At 47.5% G+C, this 15,866-nt stretch overlaps 1 non-coding gene across 1 annotated transcript; it reads right to left on the bottom strand.

Annotated features, from left to right (window-relative positions):
* Window positions 1-15,407: 15,407 nt before the first annotated feature.
* On the bottom strand, window positions 15,408-15,478 carry TRNAC-GCA. The gene has a single exon. It is a non-coding gene; the product is annotated as a tRNA-Cys (tRNA).
* Between the last annotated feature and the right edge of the window lie 388 nt (window positions 15,479-15,866).

Raw genomic sequence — 15,866 nt, forward strand, 5'->3', positions numbered from 1 at the left:
TTCGATTCCTCTTCGGTCTTCGGAAGCTTCGTGGCAAAATATGACCACAGGCGTTGATTTCGTCCAATTCGAGAATATTTCGTTACTAGGATTTCGAAACCAAAAACAGCGAGAAACGACAGAATCGGCTCTTCGGCATCTTGTTAATAGGTTAGTTCCGGAAAATGCACGAATATGACATAAAGTGTGCATAAAACATGTAGATATCATCAATAATGTGGCATGGAACATAAGAAATTATCGATACGTCGGAGACGTATCAGCATCCCCAAGCTTAGTTTTGCTCGTCCCGAAGCGGGTAAAACGATAACAAAGATAATTTCTGAAGTGACATGCCATCATAACCTTGATCATACTATTTGTAAACATATGTAATGAATGCAGCGATCAAAACAATGGTAATGACATGAGTAAACAAGTGAATCATAAAGCAAAGACTTTTCATGAATAGTACTTCAAGACAAGCATCAATAAGTCTTGCATAAGAGTTAACTCATAAAGCAATAAATCAAATTAAAGGTATTGAAGCAACACAAAAGAAGATTAAGTTTAAGCGGTTGCTTTCAACTTGTAACATGTATATCTCATGGATAATTGTCAACATAGAGTAATATAACAAGTGCAATATGCAAGTATGTAGGAATCAATGCATTGTTCACACAAGTGTTTGCTTCTTGAGGTGGAAAGAGATAGGTGAACTGACTCAACATAAATGTAAAAAGAATGGTCCTTCAAAGAGGAAAGCATCGATTGCTATATTTGTGCTAGAGCTTTTATTTTGAAAACATGAAACAATTTTGTCAACGGTAGTAATAAAGCATATGAGTTATGTAAATTATATCTTACAAGTTGCAAGCCTCATGCATAGTATACTAATAGTGCCCGCACCTTGTCCTAATTAGCTTGGACTACCGGATCATTGCAATACACATGTTTTAACCAAGTGTCACAATGGGGTACCTCCATGCCGCTCTGTACAAAGGTCTAAGGAGAAAGCTCGCATTTTGGATTTCTCGCTTTTGATTATTCTCAACTTAGACATCCATACCGGGACAACATGGACAACGAGATAATGGACTCCTCTTTAATGCATAAGCATGTGGCAACAATTATTATTCTCATATGAGATTGAGGATATATGTCCAAAGCTGAAACTTCCACCATGAATCATGGCTTTAGTTAGCGGCCCAATGTTCTTCTCTAACAATATGTATGCTCCAACCATTAAGGTGGTAGATCTCTCTTACTTCGGACAAGACGGACATGCATAGCAACTCACATGATATTCAACAAAGAATAGTTGATGGCGTCCCCGAAACATGGTTATCGCACAACAAGCAACTTAATAAGAGATAAAGTGCATAAGTACATATTCAATACCACAATAGTTTTTAAGCTATTTGTCCCATGAGCTATATATTGCAAAGGTGAATGATGGAATTTTAAAGGTAGCACTCAAGCAATTTACATTGGAATGGCGGACAAATACCATGTAGTAGGTAGGTATGGTGGACACAAATGGCATAGTGGTTGGCTCGAGGATTTTGGATGCATGAGAAGTATTCCCTCTCGATACAAGGTTTAGGCTAGCAAGGTTATTTGAAACAAACACAAGGATGAACGGTGCAGCAAAACTCACATAAAAGACATATTGTAAACATTATAAGACTCTACACCGTCTTCCTTATTGTTCAAAACTCAATACTAGAAATTATCTAGACTTTAGAGAAACCAAATATGCAAACCAAATTAGCAAGCTCTAGGTGTTTCTTCATTAATAGGTGCAAAGTATATGATGCAAGAGCTTAAACATGAGCACAACAATTGCCAAATATCAAATTATTCAAGACATTTTAGAATTACTACATGTAGCATTTTCCAATTCCAACCATATAACAATTTAACGAAGAAGAAACTTCGCCATGAATACTATGAGTAAAGCCTAAGGACATACTTGTCCATATGCTACAGCCGGAGCGTGTCTCTCTCCCATACGAGTGAATGCTAGGATCCATTTTATTCAAACAAAACTAAAAACAAAAACAAACCGACGCTCCAAGCAAAGTACATAAGATGTGGCCGAATAAAAATATAGTTTCGGGGGAGGAACTCGATAATGTTGTCGATGAAGAAGGGGATGCCTTGGGCATCCCCAAGCTTAGACGCTTGAGTCTTCTTAGAATATGCGGGGATGAACCACCGGGGCATCCCCAAGCTTAGAGCTTTCACTCTCCTTGATCATATTGTATCATACTCCTCTCTTGATCCTTGAAAACTTCCTCCACACCAAACTCGAAACAACTCATTAGAGGGTTAGTGGACAATAAAAATTAACATGTTCAGAGGTGACACAATCATTCTTAACACTTCGGATATTGCATAAAGCTACTTGGACATTAATGGATCAAAGAAATTCATCCAACATAGCAAAAGAGGCAATGCGAAATAAAAGGCAGAATCTGTCAAAACAGAACAGTCCGTAAAGATGGATTTTATTGAGGCACCAGACTTGCTCAAATGAAAATGCCCAAATTGAATGAAAGTTGCGTACATATCAGAGGATTACTCACGTAAATTGGCTTAATTTTCTGAGTTACCTACAGAGAATTAGACCCAGATTCGTGACAGCAAAGAAATCTGTTTCTGCGCAGTAATCCAAATCTAGTATTCGCTTTACTATCAAAGACTTTACTTGGCACAACAAAACACGAAACTAAGATAAGGAGAGGTTGCTACAGTAGTAAACAACTTCCAAGACTCAAATATAAAAAAAAATACTGTAGTAAAAACATGGGTTGTCTCCCATAAGCGCTTTTCTTTAACGCCTTTCAGCTAGGCGCAAAAAGTGTGTATCAAGTATTATCAAAGGGTGGTGCATCTACAGCGGGGTTTGGAGTTTTCTCAACCAAGCATAGTATATTGGATACATAAGTTTCAGCGTCTCCCTTTTCATTAGTCTTGGGCTTGCTACTCTCATCGAACAAATTTTCGGGAACAAGCCAAGCATAGTTATTTTCTAGTGCATCATTCATAGCTAGGAGTTTACATGGTATTGGTGCTTTGATCTCCCCACCATCATTAATATTATTAGTGTACCTTATTCTATCCATGTCCATCTTTTCAAGGAGACCAACAAAATTAGTATGAGAACCAAGCATATTAAATTTAGCAAAGACCTTTCTAGCCTCTCTTGCTAGACCACCAAATTCTCTAAGAAGGGTTTCTAAAACAAAATCTTTCTTTTCCCCCTCTTCCATATCACCGAGTGTAAGAAACATATGTTGGATTATAGGATTGAGATTAACAAATTTAGTTTCCAACATGCGAACTAAAGCAGACAGCAGCAATTTCATAAGTAGGAGCAAGTTCTACCAAGTGTCTATCTTCAAAATCTTCAACGGTACTAACATGATTGAAAAATTCTTCTATATTGTTTCTCCCAACTATAGACCCACGTCCTACCAGTATGTCTTTTGTGGTAAAATAAAAAGAAATATGATGAAATAAGTTAAGTAAATGCAAGTAACTAATTTTTTTGTGTTTTTGATATAGCAAACAAGATAGTAAATAAAGTAAAGCTAGCAACTAATTTTTTTGTGTTTTGATATAATGCAGCAAACAAAGTAGTAAATAAAATAAAGCAAGACAAAAACAAAGTAAAGAGATTGGGAAGTGGAGACTCCCCTTGCAGCGTGTCTTGATCTCCCCGACAACGGTGCCAGAAATTTGCTTGATGTGTGTAGCCGACACGTCCGTTGGGAACCCCAAGAGGAAGGTGTGATGCGCACAGCGGCAAGTTTCCTCGATAAGAAACCAAGGTTTAATCGAACCAGTAGGAGTCAAGAAGCACGTTGAAGGTTGATGGCGGCGGGATGTAGTGCGGCGCAACACCGGAGATTCCGGCGCCAACGTGGAACCTGCACAACACAACCAAAGTACTTTGCCCCAACGAAACAGATGAGGTTGTCAATCTCACCGGCTTGTCTGTAACAAAGGATTAACCGTATTGTGTGGAAGATGATTGTTTGCAAGAAAACGAGTAAAATAAGTATTGCAAGCAGATTTGTATTTCGAGTATAAAAGAATGGACCGGGGTCCACAGTTCACTAGAGGTGTTTCTCCCATAAGATAAAGGCATGTTGGGTGAACAAATTACAGTCGGGCAATTGACAAATAGAGAGGGCATAACAATGCACATACATGTCATGATAAATCAAAAGAAGCCTGGTGACCGGGTGTATACGTGAGCACGCATCCATTGGTTGACACGTGTCACACCTAACAATCTACTGTTACCATCATTGGTGGGTTAGCAAACCACATCAGCACTAACAACACTTCCAAATCACGTAGGACCCACCTTTTTGAATTCAAATAGTGGGCTAGATGCACTTTCAAATCACGTGGGACCCACGCCAAGCACGCTTAGCGATGGATAAGACAACGTCAAGGCAACAGATCCAATTGACGAGAACCGGATCTCAACGCAGATCGTGTGGCATCTAGAGGGTGCTCACGTATACACCTAGTCACCAAATCCCCTCTCCATGATAAATATAGTGAGATTTAATTGGGCATTACGACAAAGTACATAGACCGCCATCCAGCATGCATCTATGCCTAAAAAGTCCACCTTCAGGTTATCATCCGAACCCCTTCCGGTATTAAGTTGCAAAACAACAGACAATTGCATTAAGTATGGTGCGTAATGTAATCAACAACTACATCCTTAGACATAGCATCAATGTTTTATCCCTAGTGGCAACAACACATCCACAACCTTAGAACTTTCGTCACATCGTCCCGAGATATCAATGGAGGCATGAACCCACTATCGAGCATAAATACTCCCTCTTGGAGTTAAGAGCAAAAACTTGGCCAGAGCCTCTACTAATAAAGGAGAGCATGCAAGATCATAAACAACACATAGGTAATAACTTGATAATTAACATAACATAGTATTCTCTATCCGTCGGATCCCGACAAACACAACATATAGTATTACAGATAGATGATCTTGATCATGTTAGGCAGCTCACAAGATCCAACAATGAAGCACAATGAGGAGAAGACAACCATCTAGCTACTGCTATGGACCCATAGTCCAGGGGTGAACTACTCGGTCATCACTCCGGAGGCGACCATGGCGGTGAAGAGTCCTCCAGGAGATGAATCCCCTCTCCGGCAGGGTGCCGGAGGAGATCTCCAGAATCCCCCGAGATGGGATTGGCGGCGGCGGCATCTCAGTAAGGTTTTCCGTATCGTGGCTCTCGGTACTGGGGGTTTCGCGACGGAGGCTTTAAGTAGGCGGAAGGGCAACGCGGGGGGCCACATGAGGGCCCCACACCATAGGTCGGCGCGGCCAGGGCCTGGGCCGCGCTGCCCTAGTGTGGCGGCGCCTCGTGGCCCCACTTCGATTCCTCTTCGGTCTTCTGGAAGCTTCGTGGCAAAATATGACCCTGGGCGTTGATTTCGTCCAATTCCGAGAATATTTCGTTACTAGGATTTCTGAAACCAAAAACAGCATAAAACAACAACTGGCTCTTCGGCATCTTGTTAATAGGTTAGTTCCAGAAAATGCACGAATATGACATAAAGTGTGCATAAAACATGTAGATATCATCAATAATGTGGCATGGAACATAAGAAATTATCGATACGTCGGAGACGTATCACTCAACAAGACTCACCGCTTACCGGAACTCTTTGGGAGAGCGCGTGGGAGAAAGAAACTTGCCAGAGCGGGATGCAAGGCACCGTCTGGACAGAGTGTACCTGTCTGAAATGATAGAAGCAGAGGGTCCTCCGGGTCCAAAGTGCTTTGGCCCAAGGATCATGAAAGAGCAACCACCGGTTCGCAATTTTCAGCTGCGCCGTGACACCAAAACATACGATGGCACCACTAAGCCGGAAGACTGGCTCGCGGATTATGTGACCGCGGTTTACGTCGCTGGCGGCGGAGGTTGTGTAGCCGGAGAAGGAAACCGGCGTTGGGCCGTGAGAATCGTGCCAACGTTTCTGGTAGGACCGGCAAGAATCTGGCTGAACAACTTGCCGGCAGGAAGCATAAATGGCTGGTTGGACTTTGAGGAAACTTTTGTGAGCAACTTCAGTAGCACCTACCGAAGGCCAAACAGGCCTCAGCAGCTCGCTTTGTGCGTGCAGCGCCCGCAGGAAACATACCGGGATTACCTGACCCGGTGGAACTCCACTAGAAACTCTTGTGAAGGAGTGATAGAAGCACAAGTCATTGCTTGGTTTAGCCAGGGATGCCGGCGAGGTTCGCCTTTGTGGCAAAGGCTGCAGCGAAACATGCCAACAACTTTGGCGGAAATGATACGTGTGGCGGATAACTATGCATTGGGAGACCCAATGCAACCAGCGATACAAGCTGAGCCGGAACAATCAAACCCGCCTCAGCAGCGCCAGGAACAATACCGGGACAACCGGAACAACAAAAGGAGGGAAGATTTCCCGGATCGAAGGTACGGTTCGCAGCAAGTTGCTGCTGTGCAAGAAAACTCGATGCCGGCAGCAGCCGGAGAGGCAGAGAACCGGATCGCAGCCATGGGCAGGTCCTAAGAAACAATGGGTCGAAAAGAAACCCTGGGGCCAGAAAAAGAATTGGCAAGAACCCGCGAAATACACCATGGAAGCCGCCATGGATCAACCTTGCCGGTGGCACACGCCGAATCCGGCACATCCGTCAAACCACCTGACAAAAGATTGTACCTGGACCAAGTACTTAATGCAAAAGGGGGCGGTAAAAGATGCGCAGGCGCAAGGGTGCAACATAATGATGCCACCACCACAAGATATGCTGCGCCAGCAACAACTACCACCACCACCGCTTATCGGAGCAAATGCTTTACCGGTACAGCCTCAGCCAAACAGGCAACAGTATCAGCAAGTCAATCAAGTGGGAGAGGGCCACGGCCAACCACCTCCACAGGCACCTTTGGGCCGGAATGTTTATGAGGACCCAGACGTGTGCTGTATCGTGTTTGTCACTGAGCCGACAGACGAGCAGAGCCTACATCGCCGTTCCATGGAAGTGAACGCGGTGATGCCGGCAATACCAAAATACATGCAGTGGTCAGAGCAGGAAATCTCATGGTCGATCAAGGATCACCCCAAGGTTATGCCTAACCCGGGTGGTTACGCTCTCGTGGTGGACCCAATCATGAAAGGGCCAACGACTCGCGTCAAGTTCAGCAAGGTGCTGATAGACAATGGGAGCAGCATAAACATAATGTACCGGCACACCATGCATACGCTGGGCATAACAGAAAACATGCTTCACCCAACTCGCACAACGTTTCATGGAATCGTTCCGGGTTTTTCCTGCGCACCGGTAGGAAAAGTCCGGGTGGATGTGTCGTTTGGAGGACGTGACAATTGCCGGGTTGAAAACATTGAGTTCGAGGTGGTGGACTTAGATAGTCCGTATCATGCACTGCTGGGGAGACCGGCACTGGCGGCATTCATGGCCTCGACCCACACGGCGTATCTCAAGATGAAGATGCTGGCACCTCGTGGACCCTTAACTGTGGTGGGAAATTACAGGATCTCGCTGGAAACTGCTTCCGCCGGATCAAACCTGGCAGAATCGCTGGTGATCGCAGAGGAAAAGAAGAGGATGCAAACTGCGGTTGCGCTGGCTCAGTCTTCAAAGTTGAGCTTAGCGGCAATGAGTGCAAGCTTGAGCGCTCCTGCGTTCAAGCCGACAAAGGAGACAAAGGACATCGTGCTGGACCCGGCTTTCCCTGAGCGTACCGTTCGTATCGCTGCGGCCTCAGTGAGGCATAGGAAAGCGCGCTCGTCAGCTTCCTCCGTGAGAATCGAAATATCTTTGCCTCGTCAACAGAGGACTTGGTAGGTGTTCCGAGGGAGCTGGCTGAGCACTCTCTGAATGTCCGGAAGGATGCGAAGCCGGTGCGACAACCCTTACGCCGGTTTGCTGAGGATAGGAGGAAAATCATTGGAGAAGAAGTAACAAAGTTGTTGGTTGCCCGTTTTATCGTGGAGGTGCTGCACACTGAGTGGTTAGCTAACCCGGTGCTGGTTGAAAAGAAGAAAGATGAGAACCTCGAGGCAAAAGCTCCAAAGGTGTGGCGCATGTGCATCGACTACACCAATCTGAACAAGGCTTGCCCGAAAGACCCTTTTCCTTTACCGCGGATCGATCAAGTGATTGATTCCACTGCTGGGTGTGAGTTGTTGTCTTTCCTGGATGCTTATTCCGGTTTCCACCAAATCCCCTTGAAAAAGGAAGATAAAATAAAAACTGCGTTCATTACCCCGCACGGGGCTTACTGCTATGTCACTATGCCTTTTGGTTTGCGCAACGCTGGTGCAACGTACCAGCGCTGTATGCAAAAATGTTTGTTTGATCAAATCGGAAAGAATGTGCAAGTTTACGTGGACGATGTCGTGGTAAAAACTAAGGCAAAAGAAACCTTAATCGACGATCTCCAGCAAACATTCGATAACTTAAGAAGATTCCGAATGAAACTTAATCCGGCAAAATGTACCTTCGGTGTCCTTGCTGGCAAGCCGCTTGGCTTTCTTGTATCAAGCCGGGGCATTGAGGTTAATCCGGTAAAGATTCGAGCAATCGAGAGAATGACGATACCGCAAGATCTTAAGGACGTGCAAAAGTTTACGGAAGCTTAGCATCGCCGAGCCGGTTCATAAGCGAGGTTAGGAGAAAAGGCCCCTGCCACTCTATGCTTTGATGAAAAAAATCCGATACGTTCGTCTGGACCCCTCGAGCGTGACGCGGCGTTTAAAGAGCTGAAAACAATGCTAGCCACTGCGCCGATATTGGCTTCGCCGTTGGAAAGAGAGCCCATGTTGTTATACATAGCGGCAACTAACCGGGTTGTGAGTGTTGTTGTGGTAGTAGAAAGAGAAGAGGAAGGAAAAACCATCCAGAGGCCGGTATACTACCTGAGCGAGGTGCTCTCCCTCTCAAAGCAAAACTACCCACACTTCCAGAAAATGACTTATGGCGTGTTCATGGCCGCCACGAAGCTCAAGCACTACTTTGAGGAACATCCTATGAAGGTGGTGAGTGAAGCACCCATCTCCGATATCATGTGCAACAAAGATGCTAGCAGCAGGATTGCGAAATGGGCAATCCAGATATCACCATACGTACCGGTATATGAAAGAAGAGATGCCATAAAATCACAAGCTTTAGCTGATTTCTTGGTCGATTGGGCGGAAATGCAGTACAAGCCCCCAGATCAAAGAATAGAATACTGGAAGATGCACTTTGATGGATCCAAACTCAAAGAGGGTCTAGGTGCCGGTGTGGTGTTAACCTCACCAAAGGGAGATCATCTCCGGTATGTTTTACAAGTACATTTCAGGGCATCAAACAATGTCGGCTGAATACGAGGCTTTGATCCATGGGCTTAAGGTCGCAAAGAAATCGGTGCACACCGGATCATTTGCTATGGAGATTCAGATCTTGTGGTACAACAATGTTCCGGAGATTGGGACGCAAAAGATTCCAACATGGCCTCATACCGGTTTCACGTGCAAAAGATTGCCGGCTTCTTCGAAGGGTGTGAGTTTCACCATGTGCCGCGTGCGGAAAATGAAGCCGCGGATGCTTTGTGCAAGCTGGGCTCGTCCAGGCAAGAAATTCCTCCCGGAATAGCCTTGGCACACTTAAGAGTACCATCAATCAAGCCAAGTCCGGAGTCGGAGTCAATTTTTGTATCGGAGTCACATGTTGTACCAATGGACATCGATGAAGGAAACCCGGGGACTGTTCCGGCAAACTCGGGGACTGTACCGGTAAGCTCGGGGACTGCTGCGCCTGTGCCGGAAAAAAGTGATACCTTAGAGAGTGGCAATCTGGGCCTTGAGGGCCTCAAAGGTAGCTTCTGGGACAGCTGTTGAACAAAATATTCATAAGTGTTAAGGAAGAAAACATTCCGGTAAAAAGATGCCGGAGGAAAAGAAAGGAAATAAACCTTGGCAGTGGCTGTGGGCCTCGGCAAGGTCCCGGTGCTCCCAGAGAAGCTCCTCGAAGAGCTGCTTCCGGGCATCCGCGGTGCTCTGTTCAAGGCAAAATAATTGTGAGAAAGAAGGAAACTATGTTATCAACCCGAAACTCGGGGACTGGCTATGCCGGTTTCGCGCGTTTCTAGTTAAGTTTCGCGCTAAGAGCAAAGATCTTAACCCGAAACTCGGGGACTGGCTATGCCGGTTTCGCGCGTTTCTAATTAAGTTTCGCGCTAAGAGCTATGCTCTCAACACGAAACTCGGGGACTGGAAGGATAGACAAGATCCGGAAAGAAAGAAACCGGCATCAACAAGAAGTTACAAGGAAGTTCGCGAAACTTACCACCACATTGCTGGTGGTGTCGTACCACGCACTGTCGAACTCCTTCACGGCACGTTTGAGCCGGATGAAGTGTTCTTCAGTGGACCGGGGCCCAGCAGGATCTGGCGCTGGAAGGCGGTCCTTCCCCAAGCCGCGGGTGGATGCAGAGATGTCTGCATCGTTCCATTTTTGGGCATAGGGGAGAAGGTGCCCCAGGTCCTTGCCCTCGCGCTTCAGCTCAACAATCCGGCCCAGGAGGCCGGAAGGTTTTTCTGGGACCGCAGTAGCGGCAGGCCCGACGTGCAGCACTAGAGACTGCGAGCCGGTTGAGGCGCTGCCATCCACGGCCTTTCCGCGGGAAGCCCCCGGCTTGAGGAACTGGGTGATCTTGGGGGTCGCCGGCGGCGGCTTTGGCTTGGCCGCGGGAGGTCCTTGGCTTGGCGGCGGTGTTGGAGTAGTCCCGGTAGGCTCGAGGATAAGAGCTTCCGGGTGCGGTGCAGAAGAGGCCGGCGCGGAAGTATCCGGCGCGGTCTTGCTGGGGGAAGAGCTTGGCTGCTTCTTCTTCTTCTTCTTCGGGCCAGGAGGAACCAGAGGTTCCGCCTGCCCGGCAGCTGCGTCGTCGGCGCCGGTGTTGCTGGCGCCGGTGTCTTGGGTTTCAGGAGGGGAGGTGAGATCCTCCTCCGCGCGGTGATCAGGAGGTGTAGGGGCCGCGCGCCCCGAACTTGTAGTGCCTCCCGGAGGGGAGGCAGAGGTGTTGCCGGCACTAGATGGTGCCGGGCTTGAGTGAGGAGGAGGAGTTGAGCCCCTTGCGGAGCCGGCAGAGCCCTCCGGCTTGGAGCCAAGCTTGAGCGCAGGGCTGAAAGAGAGAAAAAGGAAGGGTTGGAAAAAAGCAACCGGAAAAGAACTTGGTAAGAACAAAACAAACAAAAAGAGAAGTAAAAGAACTTACCCGGAAGAAACCGGCATCTTCTTATGCTTGTAGCGGTTCGTGCCTACTTGCTTTCCCCCAAGGACTTCAGTCCGAGGGCGTGTGGCTTTAGGAGCTTGGCTAGGGCCGGCGTCAGCAGCCGGAGCCTTGTTCTTCTGGCCTTGGGCCATGAGTTTCTCCACAAACTCGTGGCCTGCCTCGGCCCCCAGGGGAGCAACGTGCTCGTGGACCTGTGGTTCGGGGCTAGCTGAGGGAACGTCTACAGAAGGAAATAAGCAACAGAATATGAGAGATCAAAAAGAAGAGCTACCTCAACCGAGCTCAGGTCGTCAGACGAACCGGCTGGCTCCGGTGGGGATTTTCCGAGGCGCGAGGCTGGAGTCCGGCCCATCTTCAGATCCTGCCAATGAATGAAAGGGTCCGGGTCGAACTTGTCAAGAGCACGCTTCTGGCAAGGGCCTCGCCGGTCTGAGTCAATGCGGGGGAAGCGGTCCCTGGCCTGAAAACAAAAGAAAAGAGGGTTAATCACAGTATAAGAGTTACCGGTAAACCGACCCGAGTTGCGTAATTTCTTACTTCCTGGGTCGGAGGATAGTGGAACTGAGAGGCCGGAGGCCCCACTCCCAATCAACCGGCATGTCCGTTTGGCATATTTGGTTAGCCTTCAGGACCACATCTGCCTTGCTCAAGGGCAGACCGGTGATCTTGGTGGGATCGCCAGGGCCGTACATCTCGCTCATCTTGTGAACGCGACGCTTGAGGGGAAGCACCCGACGGCTGATGAAGGTGCGGATAATATCGTCTGAGCAAATCTTGGTATCCTTCATCAGCTTCAACATGAAGCGTACAACCCGATTTGTCTCTATGTGGTCCGTACCGGGGTTGTAGTTCCAGTTGATCTTGGCGGGCGGCGCCGGATTGAAGGGCGGCAGATTGATGAGGTCTACGGCGCTCTTGTTCTTCACATAGAAGAACGTCGTCTGCCACAACCGGCAAGACTCGAGGCCGTTGAACTTAAAAAAGGGGCTCCCTTGGCGGGAGCCGATGATACAAGACCCGCATTGTACGGGGGGTTTGGGCTTGGGAATGTCCTTGCCCTGGACCGAGTTGATCCGGAGAGAAAAGAAGCGTGCAAACGTCTCGCGAGCGGGACGGATGCTGATGTAGCCTTCCATGAAGGCCACAAAACAAGAAAGATAAAAAACGGCATTGCCGGGAAGGTGGTGAGGCTGGAGTCGATAGAAATCAAGGAATTGGCGGAAGAAATCGGAGGCGGGGAGGCCGAAGCCACGCTCAAAGTGAGCAAGGAAAACAACGACCTCACCGGGTTCAAGCACCGGTTCGATCTCGTCACGAGGAAGCCGGCAGGAGACTCCTTCCGGTATTCTCCTGGACCGGTAAAGCCAGTCGATCTCGTGTTGAGTCACGTCGGAACCCCTCCAGGCTCCGCGTGTGATACCGGAAAGATCCTTTCCGGGGGCCCGGCTGGAGGTGCCAACCTCTTGATCCTTGCTGGGATTCCATTTCCATCCGGGCGAGATCTTCAGTTAGCCCGTCGGAAGTGCTACTGCCTTGACTACTAGAAGAGGAGGCAAGAAGGGATTCTTCGCTAGACATATTGATCTGGACGACACCGGAATCTACCGAAAAACAGTTTTCCCTAGAAAGACCCTCCGCGAAGATCTACGAGTAAGAGAAAAAGCAAAATAAAGAGGGGATAAATACTCTACCGGCCCAAGATCTGGAAAGCTAAGAGAGAAGAGGTAAAGATGTATCGAACCTAACCTGAGGCGGCGGAGTTGCAGGAGAAGTGGCTCGCCGGTGGAATGGCGAGCTTGCGGTTAGCAGGGAGGTCCGTCGGCGGCGAGGTGAGGAAGAGCTTGAGGAGGCACTAATGCCGCGGCCGCGAGAGGAGCGTCGCAGAGGTTCTTCACGTGGAGAAGTTCGGCGACGTCCGGTGAAGCACTAGCGGAGGTTCGCCGGGTGGCGGAGCTCGAACGACGAACGGAGCGGCGGAGACGCAGAGAGCAAGGGCACTGTGCGCGAAGAAGTGGGGAATGCGAGAAGAAGAAGAAGGGGCAGTTTTGCCTTATAAGGGAAGAGAGAGAAGTGGGCCGAAAACCGCTGGGCCATGGTGGTTCGGACCCTGGGCCGCGACGGTTCGCTTCACGGGCCGCCGCGTGGCGTAGCGATACACGAGTAAAAACAGAAGGCCACAGGGAGGTACACACGGATCCAGAACGGTGGCCAGGATTCGCTGTGAGGCAGTTAATACGCGCGCGGAAGCCGAAGGGAAGTGACCCCTGACACTGACGCGTCAGTCACAGTGCGCATGTCACTGACAGGCACGGGGCCCGAGATATTCTCGACTTCGCCGAGGAAGTGTTTAATGACTAAGATGCCGGAGGATAAGATACCGGAAAATGTCTTGCAAAGAGAGATAGCGAAAGTCCGGGCAAAGATGCCAGATCTGAGCTCAGCACCGGATAGATTAAACCGGTATTCAGAGACGTGAGAACCTGGCATGGTCTGTTGGATAGAATCCGCCAGACTATACCAGCTTCGGGGACTAATGTTGGGGGGATGACCCCCGGTATGCCAAAGGCATGCCAAACCGGATGGTTTGAGCCATCAAGATACCGGTTTAATGTTCGTACCGGAACACGAATTTAAAGAATTTGGCTAAGTGAGGCTAATCCGGTATCCCCAAGAGGGGTATGCCGGAACCGGATAAAGGAGACACCGGTTTACCGGAAAGAAGAGCGAGTCGGCAGGATCTGGTCAAAGATTCTCTCCGAGCTAGAAGACAAAGATGAGCTAAGCAAAGTGGCTTTAAACGAAGGGCTGACGATAAAGAGGAGGATGACGATCAAAGAAGCCGGAGGACGTCAGCCTCCCTGATTAAAGGAGACCCCGGTGTCATCTATGATTAAAGTAGCTTTGTAAAGTAGTTTGTCTAGTCAAAGATGCCATTAGGGTTTCTTGCCCTGTAAGCCACCCTCTCCCCTATATAAGGAGAGGGGGCAGCCCTCTTCACGGGCACGGACGAAGAGGTGTAGGCATAGACGAACACTTGTACTGAGAAACTTGTAACCTGTGAAGATCAATAAAGAAGATGATCTAGAGCGAGTTCTTCCTTATGTCTTTCTTCTTCAACCTCTAGCCTTGGCTAAGTTCTTGAGGAAACCATCCGGAAGTTCATCCCATCTAATCACAAACCCTCCCCCGAATCCTCTTGCGTCCATTCGGCCCCAACTTAAGCCATCCTATGGCATCTGTCTGTTCACCACGACGACAAAACCCGACAAATCATGTATCTACCCCAAATCCTAAACTCTGTCTTATGAAGTCAAGCATGAAGAGAAGTGGTTTTGGGTTTCAGACATGGAAATTTCAAAAACTTCCCAAAAGCTTCATTTTAGAGGGACTAAGAAGGATCCAAGCTTACCTTTTCATTTTCATGTTTTAAGCTTGTTTAAATATTGGTCAAACATAGGATTTGACCGAGATTCAAATGGGCATAAAAATTCAGGAAAAAAAAACCAAAGCACGTAGTCTTCTTACGTCATATATATATAGTAAGCATATTCAAGTAGATAAACAAGGTCTAGACATATAGTAAGTAATATGTATCTAAAAATGATTTTTGGGGATTTATAGGACGAAGTTATAACACACCTACATTTCAAATTGGAATTACTTTCAATAAATCAGCATAAAGTCATTTAAATGTGTGAAACTAGCTAGAAAGCACTAAAAACGTAAAGAGTTGGGATATTTCACTAATATGTGGCCTAATTTATCTTAAAAATGTAGAGGCGCCATTTTGAGTTGTATCTTATGTACCCCATTCACAAACTAAACCTATTTTGACATCTTGAAAATGAAAAATGAGTTTTTATATACTGAAAAGTTGAAAAGTCTAGTCAGCAACATTGTTGGGAATGGCAAGATGCACTACCATGCCCAATTTGGGCACATTATAACAATCTATGCCACAAATATTGCCATAACTACGCCATTTGTTGGCTTGAAACCCATGAATCTTCATACACGATAGTCTATTTTGTGAAGACATTTTGTTTTTTACTACCCTATCACAGGTTTCTTATTTTCCCTGTCAACTAGTACACCTATAGGCGGCACCCAGATTTGAACTGGGGATAAAGGATTTGCAGTCCCCTGCCTTACCGCTTGGCCATGCCGCCAAAAAATCCGAGGGAAAATCGAGAAAAGTGGGGCGTCATCGAGCAGAAAGAAAGGGAGGAAGGTTTGCGCACTCAATGCGGAAGGGTTTCATTTTTGAGGTTTTCTTCATTTTCATTTATTTAATTCAAAACCAGGTAAAAATGGTCGACATGATTATCCATGCAAAGGGGTCGAATATTTGTAGGCAGCACATGTGTTTGCCCGTCCAGTGAAACTCGGAGGAAGAGGGATCACACGGAGGATAGAGATCAGGTGAGAAGTGAGGGGGGCCCTCTTATTTATGGTGTCTGACCTTTTTCAGGGTTTGTCAGTGCGCAGGAGGTGCGAGCGAGCGAGCGAGCGAGGCCGTAATGAGAGTACAACTGAATGAGAGAGATGTTTTTCTTT

Source organism: Lolium rigidum, chromosome 2 (assembly GCF_022539505.1).
Source record: "Lolium rigidum isolate FL_2022 chromosome 2, APGP_CSIRO_Lrig_0.1, whole genome shotgun sequence".
Taxonomy (NCBI): Eukaryota; Viridiplantae; Streptophyta; class Magnoliopsida; order Poales; family Poaceae; genus Lolium; species Lolium rigidum.